Consider the following 20,133-nt stretch of genomic DNA (forward strand, 5'->3'; position numbering starts at 1 on the left):
AATGTGGATTGTATTTTGCATCACGAGTCCTTTGGAAGTGTTTTAGTTCCTTACATTGCTGTGAAGGACTAAGTCCTCGCACACTGTGGCTGTTACTTTGTATGATGTTTTCTTGGTTCTTCTCACTTCACTCAGTATCAGTTCATATAAGTTTTTCCTGGTTTTTCTGAGGTCTACCTATTCATCATTTCTTATAGCACAATAGTGTTCCATTATATTCATATACCATAACTTGCTTAGCCATTCCCCAATTAATGAGTATCCCTTCGATTTCCAGTTCTTGGATACCACAAAAAGAGATGCTATAAATATTTTTGTACTTGTGGGTCCTTTTCATATTTTTATGATTTCTTTGGAATACAGCCCTAGAAGCAGTATTGCTGGGTCAAAGAGTGCGCACATTTTTATGTCCCTTTGGGCATAGTTCCAAAGAGCTCTCCAAAATGGTTGAATCAACTCACAGCTCTACCAACAATGAATTAATGTTCCAACTCTCCTATATCTTCTCCAACATTTATCATTTTCCTGTTTTGTTATGTTAGCCAATCTAATAGGTGTGGTGTGGCACCTCAGAGTTGTTTTGACTTGCATCTCTCTAATCAATAGTGATTTAGAATATTTTTTTTCAAATGACTATAGATAGCTTTTATTTCTTTCTCTGAAAACTGTTTAGTTATATCCTTTGACCATTTATCACTTGGGGAATGACTTGCATTCTTTTTTTGACTCTGTTCTCTCTATATTTTAGAAATGAGACCTTTATCACAGATACTTGTTGTAAATATTCTTTTCTAGTTTTCTGCATCTCTGCTAATCTTGGTTGCATAATTATAAAGATTTTATATCAAACTTTCATTAATTAAACCTTGGTGAATAGTCACATCCATACTTAATGTCCTGGTGATTTGAATGGTATCTCAAAAATCAGAATAAACAATATTATTAGGAAGAAGAAGGAAAGTGAGGTTGAACTGGGATTCCAAATATTTGGAGTTCACTGCCAATCTCTACCAGTCAGCTGTTATACCAAACACTTCATGGCATCATATTGGTTTCCACATTTAGAACACAGGCAATAATGAATCCCTTCCCACTTTCTTCCCCCATCTCCCTTCCACTTTTATACTTTAAATCATGTAAACTCTGTGCTAGGGGCTGCGAAGGAAACAAGAGGATAAGATAAGGTCACTCTCTTCCTTTCCTCCCAAGGAACTTGTGACTAAGTTGGGACGACGATAAGACTGAAAACTACATAACTAAAGAATGATAATGAACAATGTACATATTCTATTAATTCTACATATTCTAGGTGTTATACATATTCCAACAATTGAGCACAGGAAGGCATCAGTGTGACTAGAGTGAGAATATACAAAGCTGTAAAAGTCATTTACTTTCCCCTTGAATGCTCCAGAGGAGATCTCTGGAGGGAGTCACAGAGTTTTGTTAACCTTATGCTGAGGGAAAGCCAAGACACCACCATCTCGTAGAGTGTCAAGGGGGAAATGACAAAATCATTTAAGCAACAAGGAGAGGCCAAACACAGTTGTGTCCTATTTCCCTTCTGCATGGAGGTTAAAAATAACCCAATTTTCTGAGAGAGGAGAAGAACAGGTATCTACTATCTCAGACAATCTCCATACCAGAAAAGTGGATTTTTTTCCCCCTTAAATCTGTCTGGCTCCTAGTGAGTAGGGAGAGCCAGGCTCAATGCACCAAATGAGTAAGTCTACAATCCATAATTTGATAAGTATAACATCGAGCTACTGAGTTTCCAGAATGCATTTCTCAGTTTTAGATTACTAAATGAAATTATGCTTCCTCCTACTGCAATACTTGATAACCTGACAAAGCAGTTCAGATTCTACAAATCGCCTCCTTTACCTCATATGCACATACACTAGTAGCTTTACTTGGTGATTTATACACACATAAAGGAGACCTACAATTCTTACTGCATCTACTGCCCCTGTACCAGCCACTAATAGGTCAAATTGGAGAAAATGGCCATAACACTTAGAACGTATTGAAATGGTCTGAGTGAATCTAAGAAAGCAGTCAAAATGTCCCTTGCATTTGGATTAAATAAACTCAGCAGACCACAGCATCATAGACTAAATAAACCAAAGGTTCCAATATCTCCATAGCAGCCTAACATGTATGGTGCCTTCAAGAAAATTTCTGGAAAATTATCCACAAATAATTCTTGATAGATTCATGGAATTATATCATGAAAGAACTAAAAAGAGCTGCTATTAAAATATTCTCATTTTACATTTAATGAAACAGAGAAGAAAGTAATTTCTCATAAACAATATCTGAGACCACTCTTGAAAATAACAATGAATTCTATAGCTTTTTCAGCTTTGATAGTTAAAGAAATTCAGGTTCAAAGAGTTATAGAGATAATATGCTCAAGAATCATAAGACTAATAATGGTCAAAGCTAGGATTTGAACTTATCTCCTGTCCCTAAGTCAAGTGTTCATGCTTACCTTTGTAATTGTCCTTTACTGTTCCGACTAATCTCATCTAAATTGCTCTATTTATGGAACAAACTAGGACTTCTGAAAGACACCTATAGGACAACAGTGGGGAAAGCTCAGAATTGCAGGCTAATAACAGATGATCTCTGACATGGAATAGTACTGGGAATATCCCAGACCACCCCCTTCTTTTAAACCCAAGGTAAATTGTAATAATTGTAAAGCAGGTCTACAACTTTTCATATTAAGTCATTGACGTATTGTTGCTCCATTGCCAGGATGGTAATCAATCACTCAATCAATTAATAAACATTTATTAAGTACCAAATATGTGCCAGGCACCATGCTAAGCACTGGGGATGCAAAAAGAGGCAAAAAACAATGGAACTTACAATATAATGGTACCATGGTTCATCTAGCGGGGCATCATTACTAAGTAATAAATTCACATTAGCATAGAGAACATTTCTGATATTGTGAAATGATGTTCTGTATGGGCAGATGCACGTGAGCACACACATGAAGTTAATGATAATTGCTAGCATTTATATACTATTCTAAGGTTTGCAAAGAGCTTTTATGTAAATCTCCTTTAATCCTTACAACAACCCTGTTAGATGCCACTATTATTTCCCATTTTACAGACAAGCCTGAGAGAGATTAAGAGACTTGTCCAAGGTTGTATAACTAGTAGTGTCTGAGGTAGGATTCGAACTCAGGTCTTCCTGAATCCAAATCCAGAGCTCTGTCTCCTGCACCACCTAGTTCATATTATAGTAGGGAGAATGAATACAATGGAAATTTATATAGCACCTTCCTTTCCACTTAACTCTAAGAGTCTGAACAAATTTCTAGATAATGTTTACTATCTCCCTCTAGCAGCTTTCTGAATTATGGGGAAGAGGGAGTTAGAACTCTCTCTACCGCTAATACTGCTCAGCTGGAAGTGTTCAATCTCCACCCACTCTTTGGGTAACAACTGAGTCTTTGCTGAGAGTCAGCTTTGTATCTCGCCCTGTTCTGGGCACCCAATGGATGTGAATCTAGAAGTAGACTCACTCCTTGACCTTAAAAAGTTGATAGTCTGGTTGGGGAGGAAAAAAAGAATAAATCAATAGACAAGACAGTATATAATAAAATGCTAAACTGTGTAGTAATCCTCTTTCAGGACAAAGCACATGTGAAATTGTTTCACCAATAAGTCTTTGTACCAGGTCATTTCTTCATACACCAGGAGCTTCGCATAATATAACAGGGCTAAAAAAAATTGTAGAATTGTAGAACTCCCAGGATTCCTGTCATCATTAACACTGCCCTGCAGGGAGCTACAGACATCATTAACATTAAATAGCTACTGTCTTCTGATTGACACTTCCAGTGGAAGGGAACGCTCCCTGGTTTGGTATTGAGATATCTCTGAAATCCTTTTCTCTTATCAAAAGACAATCCCCAGAATCTAAGTCACCCTTCAACAAAACAAGGGAAATATGTTAATTATGTATTTCTGCATAGGTCAATCTCCAATGTCCTCCAGCAACTCTGCCTCTTAATTTGATGGAAGCTTCTTCCACTGGGGCAATCACATCACCTCTTGTATCTCTTTAAAGCTGTGACACTGCTTGGAGACTGGATTATTGTTCAACTGCACCCACTTTTCAGGTACCAGTTCGAGGCTGTCATGTGGGTGGTTTTGCCTAGCAGAGGTAAACCCAGAAACCTGGCAAGGATATTTGGAATTTTCTTTTTAAATGGAAAATTTCCCCATCCGTCTATGAACAGAAGAACACAATTCATATATTTTAGTTTGTTTTTATAGAAAGGTTCAGTTAATGCCAGCTGCTCCAGTGTAATGGAAATCATTTTCAACTCCGGTCTTTTCCCTAAATGCAAGCAGTGTGTTAAGTAATTTCAGGAACAGTGGGCCACTCTACTTCAGTATATTAAATGTTTTTCAATCTCCCACTCTGTTCATTATGGAAAAGCAAATTTACTTAGCCGCTAAATACCAAATGTTCTTTCAGGAAACATTAAGGTATGTGATCAAGAGATTTTCTTTCTTGAGAAATAATTGCCTCAAAGCTGTATAAACCTCCTTTCAGCTAAAACACAAAGTTCACCTTTTCCAGGGGAATCCTGAGATGATTGCTAGGAACCTCAGCAGTTGGCAGATTTATACATTTATTAAGAATTATTTCCATTAACTTTCTTCTTCCACCTTCTCACTCTTCATAAAAACACCATCTGCTTTTCCAGTACAATGCTGGTCAGTGTGTGCGAAGAGCTAGAATTAAAATTGGGACTTTTGGCTTACATTGCAGAATGTGGGTTTGATATTAATTTGTTTTATAGGAATTCTGGTAAGTGACTCTGAAGTATTTCCATGCAGATTGGGTCAGCCAGTCAATAAGCATGTATTAATCACCTATTATGTGCTAGACACAAGCTGGTTTCCTCAGATTCAAAGGTTGATCCTGACAGCACAGGATGAATTGTTACTCAGAAGTCATGTGTCCCTACTTAGAGCCCTTTCTTTTTCTCACTCTGTCTACAGAATTACAAATACAGTTATCCCTTCCAAATCATGACTTTGCCTATCACCGTTCTGATATATCACAGGTCAGCATAAGAAATTAAATGGGAAATTCTGGGGAGTTTTGCAGAACTTGCAGATGACATGCAAAGGCCAGGAAATGACACAGAAAAAGTTTAGAAACTCAGAAATACATAAAATATATGCAAAGTATTGTATAAGGTCAACATATTTTAACTTTTAACACCATAATAATTCAGGGCCAAAAAATTTTACACAGATTTTCGAGATTGTGGAGGTGCCTTGCCTCTAACCCCTCCATGATATGGAAGGGATAACTGGTACTTCGATGACTGACCGAATTCTTCACTGTTTTAGAGTCTCAGGCTCAGGCTCCTAGGAGGCTACATGGAGGCTTCAATAAAAAGAAATTCAACATTTATTGAGTGTTTTATAAGGTGCATAATATTGTTTGGTGCTGAGGACAAAAAAATTGAAAAAACTCCTCAAATTCTAGTTATGAGGGAGTTTATAGTCCAATAGAGGATATGTCACATATACAAATGACTAAAATTCAGGACAGATGTCATAGATCACGGAGACCAAGTCAAGGAACTAGAGGAATTTTGAGGAAAGTTTTGCTGAAGATATAGCAACTGTGTTCGGTCTTGAAAAAATAAAATAAAAAGAGGAGGAAGAACCCAGAATTAGGGGGTGGGGAATGGGGAGAGTATATTCCAAACCCAAGATCATATATCTGGAGATGGAAGAGATCTTTGACTTGACTCTTTTCACATTTGAGCAAATTGTGGTCCAAAGAGTTACTTATTCAAGGTTACATAAATAGTAAGTAGCAGAACCAGGATTTTAACCCAAGTACTTTGAATACAAATCCATCCCTCTTTTCCCTCTACCATGTTGCCAACAGAGAGGAAGGCACAAACGAAGGTACCAATGAAGCCTTTATAGAATCTCTGCCATGTACTCAGCTATGTGCTAAGGTTAGGGTGAAAGGAATATGATATAGAAAACTTTTTGCAGGCATTTAGCTGAGAAAGGAAGAGGAGATGTAGGATAATAGCTAGTGTAGATGGTGGGAACAAATGATTTGTTTTTTTTTTTTTTTTTAGCATAAGAGTTTTTTTTTTTATTTTTTTATTTTTTTAATGTTTAACAATCACTGCCATACAATTGCGATTTTATCCCTCCCCACCCACCCCCCACTACCTCCCTCCCTCCCCACGACTGCATACAATTCTGTATAGATTCTACATATACTTTCCTATTGAGTATATTTTCACTATAGTCATGCTGTGTAGTCAGACTAAGATAAATGAAAGAATCCGTATAACAAATCAGAACATGATACACAAACAGATACACATACACAAACATGATCTGCTACATTATGTGAGTGACTTCCATATTTCTCTCTCTGAGTATGGAAGGTATTTTGCCTTGAGGTCCACCATTGGGATTTTTTTTTTTTTTCAGAAGTTCTTGTGTTATTACAAAAATCTAAGTCTACCAGAAAAAACTCTCACACACTGTGGTTGTTGCTGTGCATAAAGTTCCCCTGGTTCTGCTCCTTTCACTCAGCATCAGGTCATATAAGTCCTTCCAGGCCTCTCTGAAGTCTTCTTGTTCATCATTTCTTATGGCACAATAGTACTCCATTACATTCATACACCATAATTTATTCAGCCATTCCCCAATTGATGGACATCCCCCTGACTTCCAGTTTTTGGCAACTACATAGAGTGCTGCTATAAATATTTTTGTACATGTGGGACCCTTTCCCATTTTTATGATCTCTTGGGGATATAGTCCTAGTAGCGATATTGCTGGGTCAAAGGGTATGCACATTTTTGTAGCCCTTTGGGCATAGTTCCAAATTGCTCTCCAGAATGGTTGGATGCGCTCACAGCTCCACCAACAATGAATTAGTGTTCCAACTCTCCCACATCCTCTCCAGCATTTATCATTTTCTTGTTCTGTCATGTTTGCCAATCTTATAGGTGTGATGTGGTACCTCAGAGTTGTTTTGATTTGCATCTCTCTAACCAATAGTGATTTAGAGCATTTTTTCATATGATTATAGATAGCTTTAATTTCTTCCTCTGAAAATTGCCTGTTCATATCCTTTGACCATTTATCAATTGGGGAATGACTTGTATGATTATACATTTGGGTCAGTTCTCTATATATTCTAGAAATGAGGCCTTTATCTCCGAGCTTAGCTGTAAAAATTTTTTCCCAATTTACTACATCCCTCCGGATTTTGGTTGCATTGGGTTTGGTTGTGCAAAAACTTCTCAGTTTAATGTAATCAAAGTTATCCATTTTGCATTTCATAATGCATTCTATCTCTCCTTTAGTAAAGAATTCTTCCCTTCTCCATACATCTGATAAATACACTATTCCTTGCTTCTCCAGTTTATTCATGGTATCAATCTTTATACCTAAATCATGTACCCATTTGGACTTTATTCTTGTGTACGGTGTCAGGTATGGGTCTATGCCTAATTTCCGCCACACTGTTATCCAGTTTTCCCAGAAATTTTTATCAAACAATGAGTTCTTATCCCAGAAGCTGGGGTCCTTGGGTTTATCAAACAGAAGGTTGCTATATTCCTTGCCTACTGCATCTTGAGTGCCAAGTCTATTCCACTTGTCTACCTCTCTGTTTCTTAGCCAATACCAAGTGGTTTTGATAATTGCTGCTTTATAGTACAGTTTAAGGTCTGGTAGCACTAGGCCACCTTCCCAGGCATTTCTTTTCATTAGTCCCTTTGATATTCTGGACCTTTTGTTTTTCCAAATGAATTTTGATATTATTTTATCCAGCTCTAGAAAGTAATTGTCTGATAGTTTAATTGGTATGGCACTAAATAAGTATATTAATTTGGGTAGAATTGTCATTTTTATTATATTAGCACGGCCTACCCATGAGCAACTAATGTTTTTCCACTTACTTAAATCTGACTTTATTTGTGCAAAAAGTGTCTTGTAATTGTGTTCATATAGTCCCTGGGTTTGTTTTGGCAGGTAGACTCCTAAGTATTTTATACTGTCTACCCTAACTTTAAATGGGATTTCTCTTTCTATCTCTTGCTGTTGAACTTTGTTGCTAATATATAGGAATGAAGAAGATTTGTGTGGGTTTATTTTGTACCCTGCAACTTTGCCAAAGTTGTTTATTAATTCAAGTAATTTTTTACTTGAGTCTCTGGGATTCTCTAGGTAAATCATCATATCATCTGCAAAGAGTGATAACTTAGTTTCTTCTTTGGCTATTCTAATTCCTTGAATATCTTTATCTTGTCTAATTGCTACAGCTAACATTTCTAGTACCATATTGAATAATAGTGGTGATAATGGACAACCTTGTTTCACCCCTGATCTTATTGGGAATGCATCTAGCTTATCCCCATTGCATATAATGCTTGCTGAAGGTTTTAGATAGATACTGCTTATTATTTTATGGAAAGTTCCCTTTATTCCTACGTTCTCAAATGATTTGTTTTTTAAGATGGGAAAGACATGGGTACATTGGTAGGCATCAGGGAAAGCGTGAGTAGTTAGGAAGAGATGTAAAATAAGAGAAGTGGGGATGATAGTGGGGCAATCAGCTGGAGAAGATGGGAGAAATTTTGGATCAAGGCTGCATGTATTGAATCCTGGTGAGTCTCCCACTGAAGAGTGAATCCAGGTAGACTATCATTTGTTAGAAAGGGTTCCTTTAAGGGAGGAACAGGGAAGTTGTCTGGGTCAATAGTTAGAAGACAGGTGTGTGTGTGTGTGTGTGTGTGTGTGTGTGTGTGTGTGTGTATGTGTGTGTGTGTGTGTGTGTGTGTGTGTGTTTGTCTTTCGGTGCCAAAGAAGATCATGTCATCAGAGAAATGACATGACTTGCACTTGACTTTGTTTTGAGTGAGGGAGGACTGTGCAGATCATCAGCCTCACTTTTCCTTCAGAACCATCTGAATTCAGTGACTTCATCAGGATGACTGAAGATGACCCAGGATGAAGCAATTGGGGTTAAGTGACTTTCCCAATGTCACACAGCTAGTGAGTGTCAAGTGTCTGAGGTGAGATCTGAACTCAGGTCCTCCTGACTCCTGCACTGGTGCTCTATCCACTGCACTACCTAGCTGCCCCTAACAGTTAGAAAAGGCCCTTGAGGAGGGGCAAGCCACCTAGGCTGGGCTCAATAGGGTGAGTATGGAGAGAGTTAGTGAGGAAAGGGGATTCAACACCTAAGTAGCCAGTGGTTCAGCACAGACATTAGGGGAGCAAGAGATTAGAATTTTCTAGGGACGAGGGAAAGACTTGTAGCTTAGAAGAGATAATTGGAGTGGAGCATGAAAGAATCAGTGGAAGTGGTGACTGGGAGAGCCACATGGTAGAAGTCAACATTAATGGAAGATGCTTTAAGCCCCAGCAACCCATAAGGGTCTTTCTCTCTCTCCCACAGGGGAGATCCCTACCTTTAAGGTCATGTGGGCAGGAAAGGCAAAGAGAGCAGATTTTATGGTAATTAATGTCAACCACAGGCTTTTGATCCCAGTATACCTTCTCTTTTGCTATTGGTACTGGTTGTCCCTGGTATCTTTCTTCTGCTTGGCTTATAAAGAGCTTTCACCCCTTTCTAGTCTTCTTACATTTTATTCTCTTCCAGGTACTCTGTGATCAGGGAGACTAGACTCTTTATTGTTCCTGGAATGAGACATTCCATTTCTTGAATATGTGCATTTTCACTGGCTGTTTTCCCATGCCTGGAGCACTCTCCCTCTTTATCTTTACCTCCTGACTTCCTATGAGTCTCAGTTAAAGACCCACCTTCTGCCAGACTTTCCCAATTATGCTTAATCTTAGTGTCTTCCCTCCATGGATTATCCTCTCTCCCTTTCTATCTCTTTTTGTTTCTGTTTGTCTGTTTATTTGTATGTCTGTCCCTGTATATACATATATATGTGTGTGTGTGTATGTATGTATATATGTGTGTATGTACATACACAGTGTATGTTGCCTAGAGAAGCAGAGGTGGTATAAAGACTATATACCAAGAGTGGACCTCAGAGTCAGCAATCTTGAACTCAAGTTCAGCCTATGTCACCTATTAACCACAAGACTTGGGACAAATCCCTAAATGTTCAAGGAAAGTTTCTAAAATTATAAGTTTCAGGGTTTGCATTTATGGAAGAAATTTTTCACTACGTTATTGCTCCCTCCACTAATAAAATATTACATTATATATAATTATATTGTAAGCAACTATGTGCAAACAAGATTACATATATATATAATCTTGTGTGTATGTATAAATCTTATATATGTATATAATATGCATACATACACATGCTTATATGTATGTATATAAAATTTTCTTTGTACATAGTAAATTTCACATTGTCTCCCCCATTAAACTGTGAGCTTCTAGAGAGCAGAGACCATCTTTCTGCCTTTCTCTGTCTCTCTGTCTCAGTCTGTCTCTGTCTGTCCATATATATATGTATGTATATGTATATGCATATATGTGTATATGTGTGTATACATGTATATATTTGCATATATATAATGATGTGTATGCCTGTATATCACTAAACACTGAGCCTGGCACACAGCAGTTGCTTAATAAATGCTTGATGACATGATTAATATGGAAATATGTTCTACGTGATTACACATATATAACCTATATCAAATTGCTTAACTGTTTTAGGATTGGTGGAAGGAAGAGAAGGAGGGAGGGAGAAAAATCTGAAACTCAAAATTTAAAAATAGAATGTTAAAAATTGTCTTTACATATAATTAGAAAAAATAAAATACTATTTAAAAATAAATAAATGCTTGTTGACTGGCTGACTCATTGTGATCTTTCCTCTCGCACTCCACCTCCTTTTCTAGTTATACTTATGCTTGATGCTGTTTTTGGCATTTCTTCTTATACATGCCATGATTGGTAATGCACATTAGCCTCCTAATCTGCACCATGTGCGTTTCTATTGCCCTCTAGGTCAATGGAAATTGTTAGCATAGGAGTGTTCAGAGTATAGTTTGGTTGTGCCTAGGTATATCAGCACACTCTGGGGTAGGCGCTTGTATTTTCCCTTCCCTTTCTCTCAGGGAATCTCTGTTCAAATGATTGTCCCTCAAGATAAAGATCGGGAGCTTGTAGGATTATAGCAACCAGACGGGAAACATCGTTAGGAGGGTCCAACTCCTTCATGTTGAACTGAGGAACTTAAGGTTAGTGGTTATGTGATTTGCCCTGAGTCCCGGGTCTTTAAACATAGGCCTTTCTGACTCTGTATCTTATCTTCTATCCACACCAGACCTATGTAATCAATTAATAAGGGGGAGGGAATAATCATTTATGTAATGCCTACTGTGTGTTAGACATTGTGCCAAGTGCTTTACAGATGTCTCATTTAATCTCCCAACAACCCTGTGAGATAGGTGCTGTTATTATCCCCATCTTACAGTTGAGGAAACTAAGACAAGAAGAGGTTGTGATTTCTTCAGGGTCACAGAGATAGGGTCACAGGTCAGATTTGAACCAGGCCACTGTGACTCTAGACCTAGTACTCTATCCATGGCACTATCTAGTTGCCCCAAAGACAGCTTTATGAATCAGTTAGCCAGGTAAATAAACTGCATCATTTTATAGGTGAGGAAATTTTATAGGTGAAGGAAATGATTTGCTAAAAGATGAGAACCAGGACTTAAACTGGGGTCCTCTGATTCCAGATCCAGTAGTTTTTCCACTATGCTCAGTCTTGGAATCTTTCCCTTAATTAAAATGGGATATATTGTATTCTTATTTGGGAAGAGTGGTGTGGACACCAAACCTCTGGTTATTTTAGTGGAGGGAATACTACCTCCTAGAGAAATTTCTTTCACAAATGCAGATCTGTGTTTTCTCTGAAATATGTAATTTTACAAAGTTATCTTGAGTATTGAGAAACTGGTTCCAGGTCTTATGGCCAGTGAGCAGCTAGGAGGTGGTTCAGTGAACAGAGTACCAGACCCGGATTCAGGAAGACTCATATTCCTGAGTTCAAATCACTACCTGTGCAAACCTGAGCAAGTCACTCAACCCTCTTTGCCTCAGTTTTCTCATCCACAAAGTGAGCTGGAGAAGGAAATGAGAAACCTTTTTCTAAGTATCTTTTGCCAAGAAAACCCCACATGGGGTCACAAAGAGTCAGACGTCACTGAAAAACTACCAATTGGACAAATGGATGCTCAGTATATGACATGTACTAGATTTGAGCTCAGGATTCCTGACTCTGAGGTTCATTTTTGGCATAGTAACTAAACCACCCTTGCTTCTCTGGGCAATAAACACTGAAAATATTTATACCTACCTTTGGAAAAGATCCAGTTCCTGCATTATTGAGGTGGATGTAGTTCCCAGCTTTTAAAGGGTTTTGTTGCTGTTGGTGTTTCTGTAGCATTACTATCATAACCTGTTGGGAGCCAGGGTGGATTTATTCTTCAGGTCACCTCAAGGATGAACCCTCCTCCTACTGGCAGCATAGTAAATGACGCTCTACTTCACCTGGTGCCTTCATTTAATATGGTGGACAGTTTAGAGAATTCAGGCCCAGCTCCATAAACATTCTGGTGACAGTCAGTTGAGCTCCAGGGATGGAAATGATTTGTCAGTCCACTCCATTAGCTTGGGCTGCACATGACTGCAGGCAGCCTTCAATAAAAACAGAAGAGCCAAAGCCCAGAGATCAGCCAAATGCTCCTGTATGGATGTCCTTTGCTGGAATGCACCTCATTGTAATGAACAGATCTCTATAAAAGCCGTGGCCTCTGCCCCTTGGGCCCTTCACCTATGGATGAGCCAATATGCATCCCTGACAGCTTATGAACAGCGGCAGATCAGAGCCTGCAGAAACACAATGTCCATGAGATCTGGTAATAGGTGGCTGAGACGCCTTTTTTTCCCCCAAGGGAAAAGAAATGCTGAAACTCTATAGGAGGTTAAGGAACATGACATATCTTTCCATTTAAATAGGACAGCTTCCTAATCATATAGAAACTAATGATGAATAAGTTATAAACCAAGGGCATGGATGGTATAATTTAACTGTGCTCTACTAATACACAAGAGGTCACATGGCTTGGGTAAAAGTATCAAATGCTAGAACACTTCTGAGTTCTGGTGGTACCAGATTAAAATGTAATTGGGAAATGTTTAACAAAATTAAAAAAAAAACAATAAAGATACAATACAATAAAACATAAGTAATATTAATTTGTAGTTTGTTAAGTCAATACAAGGCCCATAGGGATCATCATATAATTCCCGTTTCTTCCCTTTCTATTTGAGTTTGACCCTAGTGGCCTAGGAGATAGCCTCCTTGGAGTCAGGAAAGCCTTGCTTGGTTCATGGACCACTTCTGATACATACTGACTAGGTTAACTGGATCATTAAAGTCACTAAATCTCTCAGGTCTCAAGGTAATTCTTGGAGAATGAAGGCAACAGACATTTAATAAATGTAGGGATTCAAAAGCTAAAACAATCCCTCCCCTGAAAGGAGTTCACAGTCTAAGAGAGACAATATGCAAACAACTATGTACAAACAGGAAATACAGAAGATAAATTGAGAGTAATCTCAGAGGAAAGGCACTAAGGTTAAGAGGGCTGGGAAAACCTTCTTGAAAAAATGCTGAAATTTAGCTGAAACTTGAAAAAAGCCATGAGACAGAGACAGGGAATTTCAGGCATAGGAGGGAACAGTGAGCAGCCAACAACCCTCAGTGGGAGTTCCTTCACTAATGAAATCAGAGATTCAGAACAACACACACACACACACACACACACACACACACACACACACACACACGCACAAACACACTCACCTAATATACTTGATTTTTAGTATATTCAAGGAAGAATCTGGTATAATCATTCCCTGTCATTGTGATATTTTAATCTAAGTTCCATTAACATTTGACTTTACAATGTAAAATGGTGAATGCCAGGAAACTAAGATATTCAAATTAGGTAGTATGACCCCATGAATGAAATTGTCATTGAGTCAGAAAATCCAATTTTAAAGACTTAACACATTTAATGATTAAAAGCAAGTGAGAGAGAGGAAAAATCTTCCCTTTTCTCCTATTCTCCCTGCCCTCCCCCAGACCCTAACTAAGCCTTGCCTCCAGTATTATGTGGCTACTGTCAACTCTGAAACCCATTCCTTGTATTTAAACACCTGTCCTAGCTTATGACCTTTCCTGGAAACTGATATTGATTAACTCACAATCCTTAAAAGTGCAAGTTCAAATTGTGTTTGAACGTTCATTACTTTTCTTCTCACCAGTTAAGGTCAATTTCTCAAGATATATAGACTTCCTTTGGTATCCACAGAGCTCCTGGGAAGGAGGAGACTCATTGAGTGTAATGATGCCCCAAAGTCAAATGTCACAGCAGTCAGGAGAAAGTGCTACAAGGGTTTTGGTCACTCAGGCTGATGGGGGAAAACAATCTTTACCTCTTGCCTTTGGAAATGTTGAGGACTTCTATACCAATCAGCTCATTTGCCATTCAGCTCATGCATCCACCAACACCAAGATAAATGGGAAGATATTTATATGAAATCCTTCATTAAGAAATGCTCTTCATCTGGCACTGTGAGATGATTTCAACTAAGGGAAGTTGATAATAGTAAATGATTTATATTGGGGGGAGCTGAAATATTTCTCCAAAGTTCCCAGTTGTAGGCATTACTTTAATATAGATGGGCTTCCCACACATAAACACAGGCTTGAAAAATCTTCTTATTATGTGTGTCCCTAAGTGAAATAATTGGAAACTGAATTTGTTATTCATAAGTGGTCTCCATGCTTTGTCCTTGGAATCTTCTCATTCCTTATTTATTTCTTAGACTATAGGGGCAGTGTGGCTTAGTGGGTAGAGAGCTGTTGTAAAAGTCAGGAAGACCTGCCTCCAACACATGATGAGTGTGTGACTCTGGGAAAGTCAACTTAACTCCAGGGCTTTGGGCATCTCTCTGAAGCTTGAAGTTCTAGAGAAGGGCTGACCTGCTCTAGTAGAGGGAGTTTCTTGAAGCAATGAAATCGTTGTGCTACTACCCTATTCCTTTAGGGCTGTATCAACCCTGAAGGGGAAGGAGTCATTCTTCTACTCTGCCTGGATAAGCAATATCAGAATTTCTCAACCAGAGGAAGATACCTAAGAAAAGTGGGCCCAGGAATAGATCTGGTCATAGGTTGCCTCAGTTTTCAGGTAATCAGAGTAAATTGCAGAGGATAATACAGTCCAAGTTATCTTAATACCTAAAATCATTTTGATGAACAAGACGGCAGGATGCTAATGCTGTTAATGTTTCTGGTCTGGTGATTTTACATGAAAGTTAAATGGGATAGCCCAGATTGTAAGCCCTTAGAGGGCAGGGCCTGGACATAAGGGCATCTCAGTGCTTGTGACTCTGCCCCACATGGTCAGGTTGTTAATTCTTTAAAGATAGTGATTCAAGATTTCACAAGACTTAATAGTTGCAGTTTCATGTGCAATCATCTTTTTTTAAAAACTGTATTATGAAAATGCTTGTTTTATTCCATAAATTAAAAATAAGTTTGAAGGTAAAATATTAAAACATAAAGATCCTTACACAGAAACTTTGCACATAGTAGGTAAATAATAAGTGTTGAATTGAATCCAAGTGACAGTTGTGTTCATCCTTTGTTTCAAAGAAGACCATGCCATCAGAGAAATGATGACATGACTTGCACTTGACTTTGTTTTGAGTGAGGGAGGGCTGTGCAGGTCACCAGCCTCACTTCTCCTCCAGAGCCATCTGAATCAAGTGACCAGATATTCATCAGGATGACTAGAGATGGCCCAGGATGCACTGAGAGACCTTGGCCTTTTTAGGTAATGAGAAGTCAAAGCTTATAAGGTACAACAATCTCAAACTGGAACCAGGAATATTACAACAGGTTTATTTTTGTCTGTTCTTCCTGAGATTTGGGACAAAAGCTTGCTCCTACACCTGACAGTTACACAAATAAAGAAATAAAGGTGTATAGTACTATTTCTCTCTTGAACCTATAATTATAAACAATCAAGGCAAAATGTGCCTCTATCTGTCACTGAATCAATTGAGGAAGAAATCACTGGACTAATAGTAATAATGATGGTTTTATTAGATGGTAAAGTTTCATCTCATTTGATTATTTAATTATGTTCTAGAGCTTAAACATTTTTGGGGGGTCAGAAATCTACATAATCTTCTTGTTATGGTCTTTATGAACTAGAAGGCAGATATCTGGTGATAGAGAATGAGAACTCTTCATTGTTATGATCATCTCTTGTGTTAAGTGTTTCTTATGGTTCAGCTGGGGTAGCTTGATATAATGAACAGAACACAAGACCTGGAGTTAAGAACATCTGAGTTCAAATCCCACTATGGACAAATAAGTCATTTAACATCCCTGGGCTTTACTCAGCTGGAAGATGGAGGATCCACACTAACTTTATGTTTACTTAACCTTTAAGTGGCCCAGGTAACTCTAAGATTTGAAGTTACAGATAACTTGTCAATATGCATTGATGAAATCATAGATCTGGGCTACTACCCATTTACCCACTCAAATAAAATGGGGAATAATCATAACACAAACTCCTCAGGGGTTTGTTCTGAGCCATGAATTAAGATAATGCTCATACTATTGTCACCCAGTTTGACAACCAGAGTCATTCTCAACTCTTCCTTAACAGTCTCTTTATTGAATCAACTGCCAAGTTTTGTTGACTCTAAATCTACATCTTCCAGAGCTCCCCTCTTCTCTACACTTATACTACAATAGCCCTAATTTAATGCCTTATGACTGCTCATGCAGACTATTGCAATAGCCTCTTCATTGATCTTTGGGCTTTCAGATTTCGTTCTTCAATTACCACACTCCATGTGGCTGCCAAACAGATATCCCCAAAGCACAGCTCTCCCCATCTTACTCTCTGGTTCAAGAAGCTCCAGTGTGTCTTCATTGCCTCTAATATAAAATACATATTGAATTTCAATGAAGTGTGTGTAGCAGCAAGCACCCTAGCACACCCAGGATGGCCTGCTAGCACAGATTCTTTTGATCTGCTTTATAAAGGGAAGACAGCTTCAAAGGGGTTAATAATACTACTTTAATTACAGAGATAGAAGTGAATATAGAAAATACAAACAGAGAAATTAGCACAAAGACCAACATACAGGGCTCCAACTGTCTGAACATAGCAGCATTGCTATATACTTTACATACATCACTGGATCAAAGGAGCACAGACATCTAAGTAGTCAAGGGGTTCTGAACATACAGCTACTCAGAGTCTCTAGTAGGAAATCAATAGTTCCTTCTCATGAGTGAACCTCCAAAGCAAAATGCCAACTCAGAGTAAGTATATACTTCTCAGAGCCAGAAGGTATCACAACCCTCATGACTCAGTGCCGAATCAATTTAGTACCAAAAGGTGTAGAAGCCTTCCTACAAGCAAGTCTTCCCCTAAGCAAACTCCTTCTTAGGCAAATCCTTTCCCCAGTGGGCTCCACTTGAGGCCTCCTAAGGGCATAAAAGATCTTATAATTCTATTAACATTACAGTATGAAATGGGACATTTCAAGTTCTTCATAATTTGGTGACAATCTCTATTTCAAAATTGATGAATCACTGCTAAATCATGAGATTTGTGTTCATATACTAAATTTGTTTATCTTACTACTTATGTGACTTAGGGCAATCCCATTTCCATCTCTGGGCCTTAGTTTACTTGCCTGTAAAATGACAAACCTTTCACAATCAGGCACTAATATATCTTTCCATATTGATTTCCTCCTACACGTGCTTCATACCAGTCATACTGGTCCACTTATTACCCACAAAAGATGTGGCCTCTTCTCTCTGTGTTTTTGTATAATCTGTCCCTTAGGAGGAAGTGCCAAATATCAAGCCCTCCAGTAGCCTACAATACCCTCAAGTGGAATGCAAAGCAGATTAAAATGTAATTGGAAAATATTTAGCAAAAGAAGAAAAATTACAATAGAACACAAATAGTGTTAATAGGGGTTGTTCTAAGTCTATCTATTGTCCCCAGGGATCCTTATGTACACTTTAGTGGCTCCCAATTTTATTTTAGTTTGTCATCATCTCCTGGTAGTAGTCGCCCTCTTTACCTCTGTCTCCTGGAACTTTTAACTCCCTTCAGGGCTCAGTTCAAGTACTTCCTCCTTTATGAAAGTTTTTCGGGGTGGGGAGGCCATGGAGTTAAGATGGTGGAGTAGAAAGTCCAACCAGCTCTAGCTCTCCCCCCATAGCCCATAAAATACCTGTAAAAAATGACTCTAAACAAATTCTAGAGCAGCAGAAACCACAAAAGTGGCTTTCATAAAAGTAAAAGAAATTTCCAGTCCAAGACAGCCCAGAAAGCCAACAGAAAAGGTCTAGCATGGCACAGACAGAACTGGAGCAGGCTTTAGGGCATGGAATCACTGGTAGCAGCTGTGGTTCCCACATTTCTCAACCCACAAATGCCAGAGACACTTCAAAGGTCAATGAGAAAGCTCTTTCACTTGAGTGAGAGGGGAACATGGTCTGGCCCCAGGGCTGCAGCAGCCACTGCAGCATCAGTATCCACTTTTGGAGCCCTTGGCCTAAAGACCCTGGGGCAATCAAGCAACTGATCTGGGTCTCAGTCCAGAGAGACATTTCTGGGGTAAGGAAGAGTACTGGCATGGTAGAGCTGGAGGAGGCTCTGGAGAGGGAATCCTATTCTCAGTTCCAGGGCAGAATCAAGAGAAACATGGAGAGGTAATCAGGAAAGAGAAACCTTAAAGAACTCATTAAAGTTGAACTGTTTACTTTCCTACATGGAAAGATGTTATTTGTAACTCCTGAGACCTTTTTCAGTATTAGGGGAGTTAGAAGGAATACACACACACAGACACACAGACACACACACACACACACACACACACATACGTAGGTGCATATAGGTATGTATGTATCTGTACATTATATATGTGTAGGTATGTATATGTACATATGTGTATGTGTATATGTATGCATACATATATACATACATAGAGGGCACAGGGTAAGCTGAATATGAAGGGAAAATACCTAAAAAAATAAAATTTATTGTTGAATAGAATGTACTAGGAGTAAGAGAAAGGGCGAGGTAGAATATAGCAAATCATCTCACATATAAGAGGGAAGAAAGAACTTCTACAATGGAGGAGAAGAAGGAGGGAGATGAAAGGAAATAATTGAGCCTCACTTTCATGGGATTTGGCTTAAGGAGAGAACAGCACACACTCAATTGAATATGGAAATCTATTTTACCCTGTAGGAAGGCAAGGGGAAAGGGGATAGGAGAGGGAAGATAATAGAGGGGACAGCAAATTGGGGAAAGGGATAATCAGAAGCAAACACTATTGTGAGAGGACAGGTCAAGGGAGAGAAAGGAATAAATGAAGGGCAGGATAGGACGGAGGGAAATGTGGTTAGTCTTCTACAACATAAATGTTATGGAGGTGCTTTGCATTGTTACACATGTATGACCTATATTGAATTGTTTGTTTTCCCAGTGAGGGTGGGTGAGGAAGGAGGGAGAGAATATGGGACTTGAAGCTTTAAGAATGAATGTTAAAAATTGTTTTAGCATGCATCTGGAAACTAAGGTATACAGGCAATGGAGTATAGAAATCTATTTTGACCTATAGGAAAATAGAGTAGAAGGGGGATGGAAGAAGGGTGGATAATAGAAAGGAGGACAGACTGGAGGAAAGGGTGGATGGGGTGCATGCTTTCCTGGGGTGGGGGTAGGGAGAGATGGGGAGAAACTTTTGAATTCAAATTCTTGTGAAAGTGAATGTTAAGAACTAAAAAATAAATAAATTGTACATTAGAAATAAATAAATAATGTTAAAAACCTAAAAAAAAGAAAGCTTTTCCTGTCTTCCTCCAATCGTTATTGCTCACTTAACCAATGGACAAACATTGATTAAAGCTCTTGCTATGCTCCAGACACTCTCCCAAGCACTAGGAAAACAAAGACAAAACGGAAACATTCTCTGCTCAAA

Source organism: Notamacropus eugenii, chromosome 1 (assembly GCF_028372415.1).
Source record: "Notamacropus eugenii isolate mMacEug1 chromosome 1, mMacEug1.pri_v2, whole genome shotgun sequence".
Lineage (NCBI taxonomy): Eukaryota > Metazoa > Chordata > Mammalia > Diprotodontia > Macropodidae > Notamacropus > Notamacropus eugenii.